Source organism: Ailuropoda melanoleuca, chromosome 15 (assembly GCF_002007445.2).
Source record: "Ailuropoda melanoleuca isolate Jingjing chromosome 15, ASM200744v2, whole genome shotgun sequence".
Classification (NCBI taxonomy): domain Eukaryota; kingdom Metazoa; phylum Chordata; class Mammalia; order Carnivora; family Ursidae; genus Ailuropoda; species Ailuropoda melanoleuca.
The window spans coordinates 84,638,833-84,658,002 of NC_048232.1; the positions used below are offsets into that span (position 1 = coordinate 84,638,833).

Genomic DNA, 19,170 nt, shown 5'->3' on the forward strand with positions numbered 1-19,170 from the left:
CAACCCTTCCGCCCACCTTCTTGGGACCTCAACCTTGCTAAGGTCACTGGCTCTTACCCCAACCACTTCTCCAGAATCAACCACTATCTTCTAGGGCCTTCCCTTCTCTATGGCTACATTTTCGTAATGTATTAATATTGTTCTAACATGTCCATTTCCCTCACTATACTGCTGAACACCCTGAAGGCAAGTCCTGGAACTCATCTCACAACTCTGAAAAACAACCGCTGCTCCTCATCTAGTCATTTCTCCATCTGGCTTCCTGGCTTCTCCTGCAGAAGAGCAGACCCACCGTACTTCATTCTTTACCTACCATCCCCCCAGCCCCCGCACCCAAACTCAGTTTCTCTTCAAAAAGATTCCTGACCACCAAAATAATCCTTGACTAAGGACAAGTCTTCCCTGGGCCAAACCTAAATGCCATTAATTCTGTCTTTTATCTACCTTTGTTCTTCTCTACTTCAAAAACTATTCACAGTCTGCTCACATATTCAATGCACCACAGAGAATATAAGGAGTGTTGACACTATAATCCTTGCCTTCAAAGAGGACTGGGGAAGGAGGGCGAGAACATGTTCAGAAGAGTATAATAAAAAGCAAAGATTAAATGTACACAAGAAAATTACAAAATTCCATGAGAGAAACACCCAGTTAAGGGGATGTTAGGTTCCATGGAAGAAAGAGCATTTAAGAAAGGCCTCAAAAGACAGCGATCTCCACAGATGGAGAGCGGGCAGAGGGCATGGGCACAGGCATGGAACTGGGGACACAGAAGCCGCAGGAGAGCACACGTGTAGGGAAACCAGGAGACGGGCCTGGAAAGGCAGGGGAGCGTCCTCCTGTGGAACCCTGACAAGGCAAGGCATCTACACTGAAGTCAGTCCACAAACGAGAGGGACACGTCAAGAGCTGTATTTTAAAAGCTATCCTGGCAGGAGTGAGAGACTGCACTCGGGGCTGGGGAAGAGTTACCCTTCAGAAGGCATGACAGCGGCGCTGGCAGGTCTCCCACCTCCCTCACTCAAACCACTTCCCGGCTCTACTACCCACAGCGGCCTCGTCTCCTACTCAGCTGGTTCCTCAGCATCTCCTCAAGGGACGCCTCTCTAAACTCCTCCGTTAAAATCACTAACTAAAAAGGAAAATAATTTAATAGTTTGTCCTATGAAAGTGATTAAAAGCACATCTTCTGGACTGACAGAACCTATGGTACAGACTCTTTACAACAAATACGTGAGCCCCCACTGTGCCCCATGTACAGCGCTGGAAAGGGGAACAGCCAGTGTCTATCCCATGGAGTTTCCATTTTAGTGGAAGAAAGAGATGAAAGACAACGTTGTCAGGTAAATGCCGCGAAGAGAAAGAATGAGGCAGAGAGCATGTGTGTACATGGGCTGCCTGAGCTCGGGTGGGCGGGGAAGCAAGCAGCCAGGCAGTATGCATTCTTACAAGGTACACATTTTACATTAAAAAGGAGAAACATGTTTTGGAGCCACAAAGAGCTAGGTTCACGCCTGGATTCTGTCACTTAATGGCTGAGAGACCTCTTGCAAATGACTTAATCTCTCTTGAATCTCTTTCTGTATCCCCATTTTACAGATAAAGTATTGACCTTATAAAGCTCTTACGTGAGAATTAAATAAAGAATATAAATACTGTGCACTTGATAAAGGATATATAAATGTCAGCCATTAGATCAGTGGTTTAATATACACAGAAATTATTTTGCTGCTAAAAACTAGATAATAATTTGTCATAAACTGTCTAAAACAAATAAGTTTTTGGGAGATGAATCAACTATGACAGAAACCTGGGAACTGGGGTGCCTGGGTGGCTCAGTAGGTTGAGCGGCCGACTCTGGATTCTGACTCAGGTCATATCTCAGGGTGGTGGGACTGGCCGGAGTTGGACTCTGTACTCAGTGCTGCTCAGTGCTGCGTCTGCTTGTCCCCCTCCCTCTGTTCCTCCTGCCCCACCCACTGCGGTCTCTCTCTGTCTAAAATAAATATATAGAAAAAATCTTAAAAAAACAAAAACACCCAACCTGGGAATATTTCGTTAAAGAGTATTAAGAACCACCTTCATCTACACATAAAAACACAGTTGTATTATTCAGTGACAAAAAATGAGCTACCAAGTCAACGAAAAGACATGGAGGAAACTTAAATGCATATAACAAGTCAAAAAAGGCAATCTGACAAGACTACATACTGTATGATTCCCACTTTATGACATTCTGGAAAAGGCAAAACCATAAGACAGTAAAAAGACCAGCGGTTGCCAAGGGTTGGGGGAGGGAGAGACGAATAGGTGGAGCACAGAAGAACCTTGGGGCAGTGACACTACTCTGTGATACTGTGATGGGGTCACGTCATCATACATTTCTCTAAAACCAAAGAACAACATAGCACCAAAAGTAAACCACAATATAAACTATGGGCTCTGGGTGACAATGATGTGTCAATGCAAGTTCATCAGTTGTAACAAATGCACCTCTCTGGTGGGGGATGTTGATAGTAGGGGAGGCTGCACATATGTGGGGGCAGGAGGCACATGGGAAATCTCTATTCCTTGGCTCTCAATTTTGCTGTGAACCTAAAACCACACTAAAAAATAAAGGTGGGGCGCTGGGTGGCTCAGTCGGATTAGCGTCTGACTTCAGCTCAGGTGGTGCTCTCCGGGTCCTCCCTCTCCCTCTGTCCCTCCCATGGCTTGTGCGTGTGCTCTTTAATAAACATAGAAAATCTTGGGGCGCCTGGGTGGCACAGCGGTTAAGCGTCTGCCTTTAGCTCAGGGCGTGATCCCAGCGTTATGGGATCGAGCCCCACATCAGGCTCCCTCCGCTATGAGCCTGCTTCTTCCTCTCCCACTCCCCCTGCTTGTGTTCCCTCTCTCATTGGCTGTCTCTATCTCTGTCGAATAAATAAATAAAATTTTAAAAAATAATAATAAATATAGAAAATCTTTAAAAAGTAAAAAAATTTTTAAAAAAACAACAATTTTTTAAAAACAAGTGCAGAAAAATATGTACTGAACTGTAAAAAGAGTTATCTCTGGAGAGTAATATTATACACCTCTGTATTGTTTGAATTTTATACTATGAGCACACACTAATTTCATAATAAAAAGACAGATTTCAATAAAAGACAATTCTAAAAGTTAAACTAAAACACAATGCTAACATTCTTGACATTTTTTTCTTCTAACATATATAATTATTTCCATGTATAACTACTTCAACAAAAATAACTATTTTCATATGACCATTTCATCTCTAAGAGTAGTGGGATTTTTTTCAAATTTATAATTTGGTAAGAGTCAAATGTTATTCTTAAAATATTATGAGGTATACATTTAAATAAAACATTAATAAGCTGAATCAGGTCAGCAAGAGAAAGAATATACTGGCTCATGGACCTAAGTCTGAATATTTATAGATGAATGGAGACAAAATTTCCCATTCTCCTATTCTCAAATGATTTAATTTAGAATGAACTAAAACAGAGAAAACATTAGTCTGCTCCTCCTTAGGAGCCTGTATGTCCCAGTAATTTGCTACTGAAATCAGATACAGGACTTCTACATGGCTGATGCTGCGGCTTTACATTTGCGGAGACAGCTCTCGAGCTGTGTCACCACTGGGCTCCTGGAAGATTTCCTAACCACTCACTCACTGAGGAAGCTTCTGCAGCAGACGCATGTGGACCAATATCGAATATTAAGAATACTGGCCAAAAAAGGGAAGTAGAGATGATGCTTGGTCTGTTGAGAAGGATTCCATAAATATATAATCTCAACACTACAGTTAGAAGTCACTTCCAATTCTCCCTTTGTTTAGATAATAGTGTTCTATATTTTTTTTCTTTTGGTTGGTTTTTAAGTTTTTATTTTATTATTTTTTAAAGATTTTATTTCTTTGACAGAGAGAGACGAAGAAAGGGACAGGGAGCAGGAAGGGGGCGGGGGAGGGAGAAGCAGGCTCTGTTCTCTGGTGAGCAGGGAGCCTGATGCAGGGCTCGATCCCAGGACCCTGGGATCATAAACCTGAGCCAAAGGCAGACGCTTAACCGACTGAGCCACGCAGGAGCCCCTTAGCTTTTCCTTTAACTCCAGTTAGTTAACACAGTGTCATATTAGTTTCAGGTGTGCAATATAGTGATTCAATACTTCCAATTCTCCTTAATAACATTTTTAAGGCTTACATCTTAAACACAGGCATATGAAAAGCCAAAAAAAGCACCAAAAGAAATCATATTTACATTAAAGATTGCTGAAATCTTAAAACCCACATTTTGATTCTGAAAATAAGCTGCTGATTTTTTCAAAATCACCAGAACAGTAGACTGGCATCCATGAAAGCTCGGCAAGGTAAGTTCAGTAAAAACAAGCAAGTAATAAAACCACAGAACACATTAATTCCTGAAGAAAGGGATCATGAACACAGAGTCAAAGGGGAAAAAAAACTGAAGCTTCCATGGCATATTCCCTTGAGAGCTGGCAGCAAAATTCATTTATTAAACCCACAAAAACTAGTTGCTGAGCACTAACTACACGCCAAGCACTCTTCCGGGCACTGGGAACATGACGGGGAACAGAAAGTCCCTGCCCTCACACAAATGATGTTCTAACAAGTTGGTCCCCAAACTCCTGGGCTCCACTCTGCTCTGTTTCTACAATCCAAACCCAAACTCCTTCCCTTCAAAGGGGTCATAAACTTACTCTGCAAGAGTTATCTCCTAGTTCATTTAAATTAAACCCAAAATTGCACTGTGTACAACAGGTTAAGGGCACAAAGTCTGGAGTCAGGATGCCCGATACCAAATCCTGGCTCTTCTACTTTTTAGATGAGACCTTGGGGAAGTCACTCAACCTCTCTGTTACAGTTTCTTCATCTAAAAAAATGGAGGAAATAGGGGCGCCTGGGTGGCTCAGATGGTTAAGCATCTGCCTTCGGCTCAGGTCATGATCTCTAGGTCCTGGGATCCCACCCCACAGTGGGTTCCTGGCTCAGCAGGCAGTCTGCTTTTCCCTCTGCCTCTAACCCTTGCTCATGTTCTCTCCCCTCCCCCTCCCTCAAATGAATAAAAAAATAAATAAATAAAATAAAAAATGGAGATAACAGTACTACCTCATAGGATTTTTAAAGAATTAAGCAAATTACTATTCTTCAAGTGTTTGGAACACTGGCACTTCGAATTTATTATTTATATAAAGCCATTATATTACTTATTATTTAGTATTATTTATTCCAGTTTTTGATAAATAAAATATCCTCACCTATTTTAGAATCAAAGTGGGTTGATGCCAAAATTTCCTATAAATCCATTTATTTCAACCAGTTGCTAAATTTTACAGATCTTTCTCATGTAGACTGGAGCCCTGACCAGGAAGAGGCACAAATGATCATCAGTTCATCAGCCCTCCCATCGCCCCTTGCCCCCCCACCCCCAGTCTCTCAGTATCACACCTCTCTCCATGAAACCTTGTTCCATTTATGAGAATCCAGTGCCCTGGCCCAGATCCAAGGCCCATCACCAAGGGCCTTACTCTTTGTCCACAGCTCCTTCTGACGCCCCTTCCCTGTAATTTCCAGGCCCCCCGAATATTCTGACCTTTTCCCTTTAACATGCCACACAGTTGCAAGCATTGTTTCTTGAAGGACCTTCCCTTGGAATGCTCCTCCCCCACTCTTCCACTTAGCTCTCTCTCCTAGCCATCCTTCCAGGTTGTGCTCAGGTCTGTCCCTTCCTCTATAGTTTTCTCCAATATTCTTCCCATACTCAAGCAGAAGTAAAGCCCCCCCCTCCTGGAACTCTGGCTACACCACTATTTTAGCCTTACAGATCCCACACAGATTTTATAAATGTGAACCTTCATGTCTGACTCTTCCACGACACTGCACTCCAGGGAAAGAGAGGAGATCTTACTTATTTTGCATTTCTGGTTCCTGGCGTGGCATAAAGTTAGCAATCTCAGCTGAAGTGAAATAGAAATTTTCTTTTTCTTGCATTTTCTCTGATGTTTCATTCCTACAGGCCTCCTTTAGCCTGTGTCCCTTATCTTTAGAAATAGTCAATTTTCAGCTCTTTGCTAGCCAATGTAAAAATATTTTAATTTTTTTAAAAAAGAAACCTTTAATAAATGCTGCAGGCTGCAAGATGCTTCACTCCAACTCCAATTTCTCCTGTTCAGTATGTTAGAATTTAAATCCTCTGCCACAGATTTCTTCAACTAAAAGATGAAAATTCTATCCCCATTAGGTTTGGACTTACATATCCACTAGGAAACAACAAAACAAGCGGCAGGAGTTCATTGCAACGTGCACATCTGTGCTTACGTCTGCTCACTAGTGTGCAGGTAGCTGTGCCTGGGTTAGGTTCGTCTACGCGGCCTGGGCGCACGGGGTTTACAGGAATCCTGAGGGCATGTTCTTTACACCTCTGCCATCAAGTAGGGATTATGAACACAAGTGAGTCTGTTCCACTGTTCTAAAACTCTCCAGGAGAAACTGCCGGCGCTCCTCACAGAGCAAGGAGTTACTCGGTTTGTTCACCTAAGCCACTAACACCCCATCCGACCTTGGCTGCTACTGTTTTCCTTCTCAGAGTTGAGAAACAGTTGACCATCACTCTTTAACACACGCTAAGACCCTTGTTAACTTATTGTTTAGAATATTTCATCAGGGGGCCCCTGGGTGGCACAGCGGTTAATCGCCTGCCTTCGGCTCAGGGCGTGATCCCGGCGTTATGGGATCGAGCTCCACGTCGGGCTCCTCCGCTATGAGCCTGCTTCTTCCTCTCCCACTCTCCCTGCTTGTGTTCCCTCTCTCGCTGGCTGTCTCTATCTCTGTCGAATAAATAAATAAATAAATCTTTAAAAAAAAAAAAAGAATATTTCATCAGGTTAAATTAACTCAGTTCTTTGGCTGATATTTTCTCTGAATTTTTTCCCCATTCTTAAACCATTTTAGTTATTCTTTTTTTTTTTTTTTAAAGATTTTATTTATTTATTTGACAGAGATAGAGACAGCCAGCGAGAGAGGGAACACAAGCAGGGGGAGTGGGAGAGGAAGAAGCAGGCTCATAGCAGAGGAGCCTGATGTGGGGCTCGATCCCATAACACCGGGATCACGCCCTGAGCCGAAGGCAGACGCTTAACCGCTGTGCCACCCAGGCGCCCCTCATTTTAGTTATTCTTAGGCACACTTTGCAAGTTTTTTACAACGAATCCAAATTTAACATTACTCCTTTTTTTTAAGACTTATTTATTTGAGAGAGAGACAGCCCGTGTGTACGCGTGCATGGGGGGGTGCGCAGAGGGAGAGAGAGAATCTTGAGCTGACTCCCTGCTGAGTCCTGACACAGAGCTGGATCTCAAGACCCTGAGATTATGACCTGAGCCGAAATCAAGAGTTGGATGCCTAACTAACTGAGCCAACCAAGCACCCCCAAATGTAACATTACCTTTAATACCTACTATGTAAAAGAGATAAAGAATTAAGATTAATAAGACATGGTGACCACCTAAAAATACACAATTTTGTGGTGAAATAGACACATTCTGTATCAACTGGAATGTACGACATACGTAACTGTAACATATGGGTAAAGACAGAGGAGGAAGATGGGCATTCTAGAGCAGAGACTCAGAGGCAAAGCCGGCATTTACTCTCAGTGCACTGACAGGCAAAATGCCAGATGCTGCGGCTATAAAACAAAACAAAACACAGCCTTGACTGCAAGGATCTTACCACCTAGTACAGTGGTATTCGAAAACATTTTGCAGTTTTTCCAGCAAAAACCTTATACAGATACCCAAAAGCTAAGAGAGAGATGAGAGAGTTGCTGAGGCTGAGTTGGGAAGAGGTGATTCTCACTCTCCCGGCCCAGCCAGGCCACCTGCACCCCAGCCACCTCTGCAGACCCGCAGCAGCCCAGCTCTGAGGGGTTCAGAGCATACCCACCTAACCCTGCTGCCTCGACACAACACTTAGAACACTACCACCTACCTAACCATGAATGCTACATAAGTACTGGTTAAATAAAACATGAGAGCTCCGGCATCATTTACAAGATACTTGTCTAATGAACGGGAATGGCAAGGGCATATGGGGAAGGAGTGGAATCACCAGACACAAGGCAGGAAAAGCGGAGTCCAAATCACTGGAATCTAAAACTAGACAAAGAATTGTAAAGGTCTGATCAGTTTCTTGAAAATCCCAGAGGTGGAAACCTCATCTTAACTACTTTGTACTCCCCCCATCATTCCTGTTTCCTTAGCCAGCTCCATCTGCTTGCCATGGCAGTTTCCTCAAATCTGTCCTGTATCTCCAAGCCTCCACCTTACCTCACTCTTATCCCTCAGCACGATCTTCACAGAACACACAGAGAAGTGCTCCTTACCTTCCAGCCCTCATGCCTGTTTCCCACCCACACTCCTCTGCTTTCCTCCTAGAGGAGTATTCTAACCATCCGAACCAATGTCCCTGATCACAGGGGGCCCGGAGATTTCCCGGAAGGCCCCCCGTCCAGCATACCTTCCTGCACCTTCAACACTGTCCTGTACTGCTCTTTCCCACCTCCCTTTACACACGCTCAAGGTTCTCACACATTTTTAAAAATGTCTTCTCAAGGCGCCTGGGTGGCTCAGTCGTTAAGCGTCTGCCTTCGGCTCAGGTCATGATCTCCGGGTCCTGGGATCGAGCCCCACACTGGGCTCCCGGCTCAGCGGTGAGTCTGCTTCTCCCTCTCCCTTTGTGATCTCTCTCACTCTCTCTCTCATATAAATAAAATAAACATCTTTAAAAAAAATAATGTCTTCTCTTAACACCAGATCTTCCCTGCAGCTATTTTTTTTACTATCCTTTAATAGCCAAACTTCGGGAAGACTTGACCCCAAACTTACTGTCTTCACTTCTTCACCTCACTTTCTCATGAACACACAACAAGCTGGCTTTAGTTATCCCTTCCCCTCCCAAGTGACACTTCTTGGTAATCTTGGCTACCACCCCTGACTTGAAACACTTCCTGTCCTCATGCCATGCACTCTGGGTTTTCCTCCAAACCTGTCTGGTTGCATCCTCTCTGCTCTTGAAACACTGCCCTGATCCCTTAAATGTTCACATTCCTCAGAGTTTTGTCCTTCCCTCTGGGCACTTGTCATTATTAGAACAATAATGGGGGAGGGGGGCTCTAAAACTATGAAACCTCCTAAGGGCTGAACTCTGTAAAGTCCTCATTACTGGTGGGAGATGCTCAGCACTCAGGCAGGGGAAAGCAACCGCTTCTCTGCCTCCACATACTCACATCCTTGTCCATTCCTCAAAAAATCTCATCTATTTCTAGGCTGGACCACGTGTACTAACTTCTCAGTCTTAGTCTATAGCCCAGTTCCTTCTCCTAAATGTCACATCTGTGCCTCAAACACTTGATGCCTTCCTCAAACTTAAGTCCAAAACGAAATTCATCACTTTATATACCCCAGCCCTACCATCTTTTCTCCATCATTTTCTATTTCAATGAATGGCACCACCATGACCTAGTTCCCAAGCCCAAAGTCTTTACTCTCCTTGGCCCCTCCTCCCGTACGGGTGAACCTCCTAAACAGTCTGATCAAGTCACCACCATCCCCGACGCCTTCGCTTAATCAATACTTTTGTCCCATACAGGCCAAATACCACTGCAGACTCTAAGAATACAGCAGTGAACAAGTCAAGCTTAATCGGAGAGGGAGGAGACAGGCAAACAAATAAATAAAAGGCCAAGATGATTTCAGATTTGATCGAAGTCATGAATAAAATAAAGGTGGGTGATGTGATGGGCATTACTTTAGACAGAAGTTCAGAGAGAACCTCCCAGAAAAGGAAACATTTAAACTGAACCTGAACCACAAGCAAACAAGTCTCACAGATCTGGGAGGTGGAGTGCTCCTGGAAGAGGGAGGAGCCAAGTGTAAAGGTCCTAAGGCAGAAATGAACTTCAGGTGTTCAAAAAAACGGGGAAAGTCAACAAGGCTGGAACGTTCGTGGAACAAGGAGGCCAGGGCAGATGGGCTCAGAGGGAGACGGGTCAGACAGGCCATAGCTGGCCACCATGAAAGCAATGGAAAGCTACTGGAGGATTGTGGGAAGACAATGGACATAACTCAATTTGAATTTTTAAAGGTCACCTTAGCTGATAAGTGGAAAAAATGGTTTGGGAGGAGGCCAAAAATAGGGGGTTGGAACACCAGTTGGGAGGCTAAAATATGGTCCGGATAAGAGTGGATGCTGCTTGAGATGAGAGAAACAAATTCAGGATATATTATGGACATAAAGTGAACAGAACTTGCTGGGATATTAAAAGTTGAAAGAGAGGGGGGAGAGAAAGGAATCTAGGACAAATTCTAGGTTGTCTGTAGGTCTAAAGTATAGAGAGTAAAATTACATATAGCATATGATTCAATCAGATTTGTTAATTGCCTATCAAGACTCAGAGTATTTCCATCACTGTAAAAAGTTCTCTCATGTCCCCTCCCTGTCAATCCCCTTCCACCCCAGAAGCAATCACTGATCCGATTCTAGTTATCACAGACCACTTTTGCCTACTCAAGATCTTATAAGTGGGATCATCCATTATGTACTTTCTTGTGTCGGGTTTTTCATCCAGCATTAATACCTGTGAGATTCACCCTTACTACATGTATCACTAGTTTGCTCCTTTTTATTGCTGAGTGGTCCTCCACTGTATGAATCTATCTGTTTTCCCCATTCTCCCACTGACGGACAACTGGACTATTTACAGTTTTTGGCTACCACGCATAAAGCTGCTATGAACATTCTTGTATAAGGCTTATTTGTGAACAAGTATTTTCATTCCTCTTGGACAGATACCTAGAAATAGAAATGCTGGGTCACAGGGCAGACATACATTCAGCTTTTTTTTTTTTTTTTAAGATTTATTATTTGAGAGAGAGAGATGGAAGGAGAGGGAGAGAGAATCCAAGCAGACTCCACGCGGAGTATGGAACCCAATGTGGGGCTCAATCCCATGACCCTGAGATCATGACCTAAGCTGAAACCAAGAATCAGACACTTAACCAACTGCACCACCCCGGCACCCCACACATTCAGCTTTTGAAAAAACTTCCAGTTTTCCAAAGTGATGGCGTTATTTTGCACTCCATTTACACCTCTGTAAATGGACTCGTAGGACACTTTTCCTTCTTACCCCATCATCTCCTTTGCTGCCTGTCTCATGTTATTCATTCATTCAACAAATACCCTGAAGGATGAGAAAAAGGCTAGGCTGGCCAGAGTGTTCGAGGATAAGGAAGTTTAGCATATAAAGAAGTCCCTGAGGTGGGAAAGAGCTGGGTGCCTTCAGGAGACTTGAGAGAAAGTGAAGGTGGCTGGAGGACCGCAAGCAAAGGCAGCAGGAGGGGAGGTCAGAGAGGCAGGCAGGGCCTGGGGTACTGAGGGCCTTGTGAGAAATGGGAAGGAGGTGGGATTTCTTCCAAGCACTATGAGAAACCATAAAAAGATTTTAAGTGGAGGAGAGACAGGCAATTCTTGGCCACTCTGGGCAAAGTAGAGGAGAGACAGATAGGAGTAGAAATGGAGAGGCCATGCTGAGAAGCAAGCATAGTGTTTCAGTAAGAGACGACAGTGGCTCAGAGAGCAGTGGCAGAAGAAATGGACAGACTCCAGTCACAGTACAGAAACAGCACTGATGGTGACTTGGTGATGGATGACATGTAGAGGATGGGGAGAGAAAGGGAGGACTCTAATCTGGGAAGCTTGGTGGCTAGTAAAGCCACTAACGGAGAAGGGGACAGATGAAGGAGAAAGAACTTTCAAGGAATATCAATTCAGTTTTGGACTCTCGAAGCTCAAGCTACTGGTGACATACCCACGCAGTGGTGTCAAGCAGGAGCTGGAAGAGCTAGGAGAGATATGGCTGAAGTTATCAATGTGGCGGTCGTCAGCTCACAGATAATCATGAAAGCCTGGGGATATCCGAGAGCACCCAGGGAGAGAGTACACTACTATTCAAGGGTCCAGAGAACACCAACAGTCAAGCAGGAGGGGAGGAGTGAGCTGCAGAGGTGGGAAGGGACAGCTGAGAGACAAGCAGGTAGATGAGGAAGTAAATGATTTGCCTCTGAAAAGCTGCTTGTGACCTTTTTTTAAGATTTTTAAATTTATTATTAGAGAGAGAGAGAATGAGCAGCATGAGTTGGGGGAGGGGCAGAGGGAGAGAGAATATCTCAAGCAGACTCCCTGCCAAGCGCGGAGCCCAATGCAGGGCTCGATCTCACAACCCTGAGACCATGACCTGAGCCTAAATCAAGAGTCAGACGCTCAACTGACTGGGCCACCCAGGTGCCCCACGTGACCTTTCAAGTTAGGGTACCACATCTTGGTAGAACACCCTGTACTCCCTCATCAGAGCACTTCTGATACCCCCGTTTACGCCCTTCTCTACTGTGCAGGTATCTGAGTGTCTGAGTGTACTCTAAAGTCAACACACCTGGCAGGAACCAACCCTGCTCTGGTCCACTGTACATGGCACAGTGTTAATGTTAGTGTCACGGACAACTACCATTTACTGAGTGTCCCCTAGAGGTAATGGACTCCACTGTATACTTTTCTTATGTTAGTTCCTTTTCCCAATGGCCCCAAGGAAAAGTGTACTTCCATTTTACAGATGAGGAAACTGTGGCTCAGGCAAAATGTCACTGCCAAAGAGATGGAGCCAGACTGTGGCTGTATCTCCTCCTTCCCATGCTCTGCTGCCTCCATAAAGTGCCTGTCATGTGGACTCTTTAGAGCAGGAGTGCCCTCTCACATTCCTCCCAAAGGGAAACAAAAGCTGTCCCCAGGTAACTGGCCCACCAGAGCTCTAAGTCAGGGACACGTCCAAGGAAGTAGCTCTGCTTGTCAAGAAACTCCGCTCTTGTCAGGCACAGTGAATCACCGGCAGACTCCCAAAGTAACGTTTCAGACTTAGGGTGCTTCTGAACGGAGAACAGAAATCTTCCATGAAACTGAGGTCTGGAGGTGAAAAAACAGGACTCTCAGGGCCTTAACTCTCGAATTTTAAAACTCAGCCACATTTCAGAAACTTTCCCCTATACCTAAAGGGCCTTATTCTAACTTCACAACTAATGCTGAATGTGGCATCCATTCCAGACCAAGACATAATCAGGATGAGATCCTGTCTCAGTGGGGCCTGAGAAACCAACACTACGTCTCTGTGTGAAAAGTACCAATGGTATAATATTCTTTTCCATACCCTGATTTTCAGATTAATGTTCTGCCTCTGCCCTGACTTCTTCTTTTTTCTTTTTCTTTTTTTTGAGAACGAGGAGAGAGTGTGAGGTGGGGGGAGGGAGAGAGAATCTCAAGCAGGCCCCACGCCCAACGCGAAGCCAGACACAGGGCTCCACCTCACAACCATGAGATCACGACCTGAGCTGAAATCAAGAGTCAGACACTCAACCGACTGAGCCACCCCAATGCCCGTGCCCTGACTTCTTCAGACCGGAAATACATGGGCTTTTTCCTAAGTGGGTACGTTAGTACTAAGAGACTTCCTTTCTTTTTCCACTCAGGAGGAACTGTTAACTATCAACTTCTGGTGAGAGCATGGGCAATGGTGGAAAGAAAACCAGCCTAGCTGGCAAAGAGCAGGGTCCTAGCCTTGACTCTGAATTTGGGAAAGTCACCACCTTCCTCAGCATCTCTCCTGAGTTGTAAAGCCAAAGGGCCAGCTAGACTAGCTGATTTCTTAGATTTCTTTCAGCTCTCTATAGACCTCTCTAAACAGAGAGCACAGACAGGATGGGTAAAGGAATGTACGATGCAGCAGGATGGCTGGGAAAGGCTGGGAGGATGAACCCTCCAGGGTATGATTAAATTAACAGTCTGTCTGACCTGCACTGTTTCTTTCCCTGCCAGAGCCCCCTGACTCCGAGCTATCTTTGCTTCCCTCAACAGCCCCTCACCCAAGTTCCACTCAATCCCTTGGGAGCCTCCATTTGATGCAATAGCTAGCAAAGTACCCTGCACATAGATGTTACTATTTGTTGGTTTCATTCGAAACTTTAACAAAGTATGATATTACAATAACCCAATCCAACTTCCCAACAAAGAAACAAACACAACTGAAGAACGTTTCTAATAATGCCTAGCACTCACCAATATTGTAACACATCTCTACTTGTTTTTTTTTTTTTTTTTTAATCAGAACTACCCCTTACAAGGGTAATAGTTTCTTTCCCTCTTACCCTTTACAGGGTACCATTAATGATCCATTTTAAGCCCTTTTGAGCCAGGTCGCCATTCACAAACATGAAGATATAAACAGAGGAAAGGCTTCAACCAACCCACTTCTATTCTTTGGATTAACTTCTCAAGATGCTCAGGCCTAAAGCAAATTACTCACTTTGTTTAATGCCATTTTCATCCATCCCACAGACCAAATCTGACCGTCCTGCTGGCAGAAAAGGCTTCGGAAGAGGGAACATCTACTCTCACATAGCATCCCGAGTCACTATCATATTGTCCTTTTTCCTCTTCATAGTTATCACTGCCTGACACTCTTATTCACTTACTGTTTACGGCCCATCTCCAGAGCAGTGTCCTTTTCTATCTTGCTCACCACTCCATCTCTCATGCTTAGAAAATCACCTATAAATACCTGCTAATGAAAACCAGAACACACACACAGAGGGCCTCCATCCACATTCGGGGATGTGATGTTCAAACACGGAAACCATCTTCCAATCAGGCGCAATGGCATTCGAGTGTTCCAATGAACTTCCACCCTTTCCTACAGAACAGCTTACATGTGCATACTACAATAAGGATATTTCCTCCTATAGTTAATGTTTTCTCTTTCTTAAGTTCCCCACAATGAAGCATCAGATAACAAGCCACAGATACACCAGTAAGTCACTTTTTAGTTCATCTTCCTGCTGGGTTGTGCACATTACCTACAAAACAAACATAGCTCTAATACAAAAAGTACCGATTGTGTTTGTCACCATGAGAACCTTTCACCCACACTGCACGCATCATAGGTATTAAGAGGACTTTAAGCAGCCTAACTAATAATAATAAAGCTATCCAGTCTAAGTGCGATGTGCCCATATTGTGCTCTATTAAACCCATGACTTCATTATATTTCAAATGTATAACTTTGATGTACAATTATACTACAACATAAACAGGGTTTTACTGTTTTGCTTTATTTTGTTACTTTTACCTCCACAAAAAGAAAGTGAAGGCAGCAGAGTCAGAAACCCCAGACAGATCTAATGAGCACTAACGTGCCTCGAACACAAGCAGCTATGAGGAAGAGAGCTTAAGGCACACAGGGGACTGTCTTTTGGAAACGTATCTTTTCAGTCCCATCTGGTCAAACACAGCAGTCACCACATAATAGGATTCCTGTGCAGTGCAAACCTGTGTGGTAGCACAGACGGGAAGAGAGACAGCCCCTCATATGATATCATTCTCTGAGCTGATACAAGAAGTTTTAGGCTCAAAGACAGCATGGCAGAACTGGGAATGAAGGAGAAACTTTTTAGACTGTATCTCAGGTGCTCTACCAAAACTGGCTAGTTATAGGGAAAGTGAAAGTTCACAAAGGTCCCAAGAGTCACTAACCTAGAGTCTGGTTTAGTGACACAGCTGCAAAAATCATGCTTTCCAGTATTTTGCCTAAGTCCAGATTTCCATTTCATTATAACTTAAGAAGAAGAAAAAAAAAAATGGTACAGCAGAAGTATGGATTTCAAGGCCAATCTACCACCAGCGGATTTGTGCCTTGAGCAGGCAAGGAGCTATAACAGATCTAGTAAGGCTCTGGAGCCACGGTAAGGATGGTCACATCCAATCTCTGACCCTCACTAGCTCTGTGACCTCTCAGGAAAATAAGAGATCATTTACCTCTCAGGTCTGCTGGGCAGATTTTGTAAGACAAATTAAAATACCTGGGACAAAACCTAGCATAATGGATTTTAAAAACAACAACAAAAACCCGACACAAATATCAGCATCCTTTTCTATCCATATGAAGAGAGAGCTGCACTCACCGGAAGTCCAACTTTAATTTCTGGGTCTAAACGGATGTGATTTAAACTACATTCCATTCCACCATTTTATGAAGTTAAAGAAAAAGGTATACCACTAGAAGGTTATGGAACCTAAAACCCACGTTTCCTAACATCTTACTACCTTAGCAACCTTCTTTCATGCACACACACACATCACTTCTGCACAACAGGAGTTTTATAATAATCTTTTTCTCCTTACATTATAACACAAATATAAACATATGTGAGTGTGAAAACTACTTATGACCTAAGTAAACACTAGGTCATAATTCAAATACCCACACAGAATAAATTACTTACTTTGAGAAACTCCAAAGAATTACTGTGTAGCCATATAAAAGTGTCTACCTATGTGACAGGCCCGATGTTAACATATACGAAAAATTATACCAATCCATCTCCAAAGTCAACACTGTGAGCACACCCCCCCCTTGCTGAGACCCTTTTTGAAACTGTACACACTAAATAAAAAAGTGACAGAAGACACATCACACCACATTAGGCACATGTCCCCCAAGCATCAGCAGTACCAGAAATTTGGGGCGCCTGGGTGGCTCAGTCGATAAGCGTCTACCTTCGGCTCAGGGCGTGATGGGATCGAGCCCTGCATTAGGCTCCCTGCTCTGCTGGGAGCCTGATTCTTCCTCTCCCACTTCCCCTGCTGTGCTCCCTCTCTCGCTGGCTGTCACTCTGTCAAATAAATAAATAAAATCTTAAAAAAAAAAAAAAAGTACCAGGAATTTAAGACAAGCAAGACCAAGGCTGAGGCTGGTCTAGAAGGGCTAACCAGTCAAAAGCATGGCCTACGGCTCTCACACACCATAAAATCAGTGAAACTAATTGGGGTTCTGCAGCATCTGAGAGGAAGCATCGGCTACCATTAAGGAATAAATTGGGGATGCAAACAATTAGTGCACTCTGAGGTGACAGTTAAATTCCACCAGCATACCATTTCACAGGAGATATTATGGAATTCCACTTTATCCCTACTCTGAAGGGATACCGAAGTTGGAAATTTCAAAAATTAGCCAAACGCCAAATATCCCTTCAAAGAATTTTAAACAAGGTCCCTCCACAATTCCCTGCATAAAAAGATCTTGGAACTCCTTGGAGCCAACCAAAATACACAGACCCAAATGCTCTTACATCATCCATGCTTCCAAATAGTCAAACATTCTCTGAAATCTTCTCCTGATAACTTTTTCATACAAAGACAAAAAACATAAGACGTACTCAGCATAGACTATAATACAGTACACTTTCCGAGAAGTACAGAACAGTACCTGGGACTTGAGGAAAAACCACGCTAATCAAGTTTGATGCTCTGCTGAAGAAGGAAAAGGCTGAAAACTAAAAAGTGGGACAGGATCTTAAAAGCCAGGTAAGAAACATCTGCATTTCTCAAGAAGGCTGTCTCTGGCTAAAACAAAAGCACAAGGTAGTAGACAAAAACAAATATCAAAAAACCAAAACAAGGAAAAAACCTACCCCAAACCCCTGTAGTGTTTGACCTAGAAGGGAGTCCTCATTTAACAGATGAGGAAACTGGAGGCTTGAGAGGGTAGGTAACTTGGCCAGGGTTACAGTTTATTTGGGGACAAAGCTGAAGTAGATTCCTGGTCTCCCAGGTCAGACTTCAGAGCAGTTTCCCACTCCACCATGTAAGACGTTCCGCTGCCACCCCATGTAAGATGTTTCATAAAGGTCTTCACTGAGGCTGTTAACATAAGGGTCCAATTATCATTCAAAGATCTGCCTGTTAGATAATAGCTTGAAAATTCCATCCATTTTACAGCAGTTACCAGAGTCATCTAATCTTGGAGGGGGATAAAAAAGCAAAGAGAAAAAGGGGGAAAAAGTCCTAATTTTGATCTGTCCCCTAAGGGCAAACTAAAGGGATGCCTACAGACAAGCAAGCAGCTCTAGCATCCACAACCACAAAAACAGACAATAATCCCCACCCACAGGCCCAAGAAGGCAACCGCTCCGCGCGCACCCCCCCCAAACACACTAAATTCCACTCCCATCCCGGCGCACGAGAGACATTCCACCTCCTGCCGCTCCCAGAGCGAGCTGGGCCGGATGGGCCACTCTCCTTCAACCCCCCACCCCACCCCAAAAGAGACGAGGAGCTTCAGCCTCAAGCCCCTAAACCGGCGCTCGCTCGCACCTGGGACCACCGGATCCAACACCCGCCCCGCTCACCGCTGCGGGGGAGGGGGAGAAAACCCCACGCAGGAAGTATGTCCCGCGTTCCGCCCCCCCGCGCCAGGACCTTGCGCCCCGCCAGCCGGTACCTGTCCTCCGCCCCCAACAGGCGAGAAGCTGCCGCGTCCACATGGCTTCAGGTGTTCACATGGCAATAAACGGGCCCCCGTCCCTCCCGCGGCAGGGTGCGCTCCGACTCCCGGGCTCCCAGCGCCACTCCCGCCCCAAGCCCAGGCTTCGCCAGCCGGCCTCACCCCCCGCCGCCACGAAGAAGCAAGCGCCGCGGGATGCCGGGGGCTGCCAGGGGTCCCAGGGTGGGCGGCGCTGACCCCGCGGACCCCTGGGCGCCGCCCGCTCACACCCGCCGCGTTTGCACCCGAGGCCGCGACAAGCAGGTACCTTCCCCCGACACCCTGAGGATCGGACTGGTGCCCAAGCCCTGCCGGACTCCCAGGCCAGACCCCTCAGACCTCTCAGCGCCCTGATGCCAGCCCTGGCCCCTTCCCCTGCGCACCCCCAGGCCAGGCCAGGCCGTCCTCTCTGCACTCCCGGCTCGGGCCAGGAAGAGACCTTCCCCTCAGCACCCCGTGCCCTGGCCTCGGAGTCCAGGGGGCTCAGCACTCCAGGTCGGCCGGGCTAGGACCTCTGCCCCCAGCCCCCGAGGCCGGACACCCCGGCCCGGCCCCAGCACCTCAGCCCTGACCCCCTGCCCCTCCCCCTCAGGCCTGGGCGGCGGTTACCTGCGGGAGCCCCCCGCCCGGTCCCTCGGCCTCGGCCGGGGGCGGGAGGGGAGGGAGCGGCGGCGGCGGCGGGCGGCGCTGCGCGAGGTGGGGGTGGGGGAGCCTCCGCCGCCTCCAGCTC

At 45.5% G+C, this 19,170-nt stretch overlaps 1 protein-coding gene across 2 annotated transcripts in view; it reads right to left on the bottom strand.

Moving 5' to 3' along the window:
- Window positions 1–19,164, bottom strand: part of TCF20 (transcription factor 20) — a 102,197-nt gene extending 83,033 nt beyond the window's left edge. The window contains exon 1 of one of the 2 annotated variants that reach the window (XM_034644565.1): window positions 19,050–19,164. The gene's annotated coding sequence lies outside the window, so the exon portion shown is untranslated. Of the gene's footprint in view, window positions 1–18,398; window positions 18,421–19,049 lie in introns of those variants that run through there. The other variant, XM_034644566.1, reaches the window with a different exon arrangement.
- Window positions 19,165–19,170: the final 6 nt, after the last annotated feature.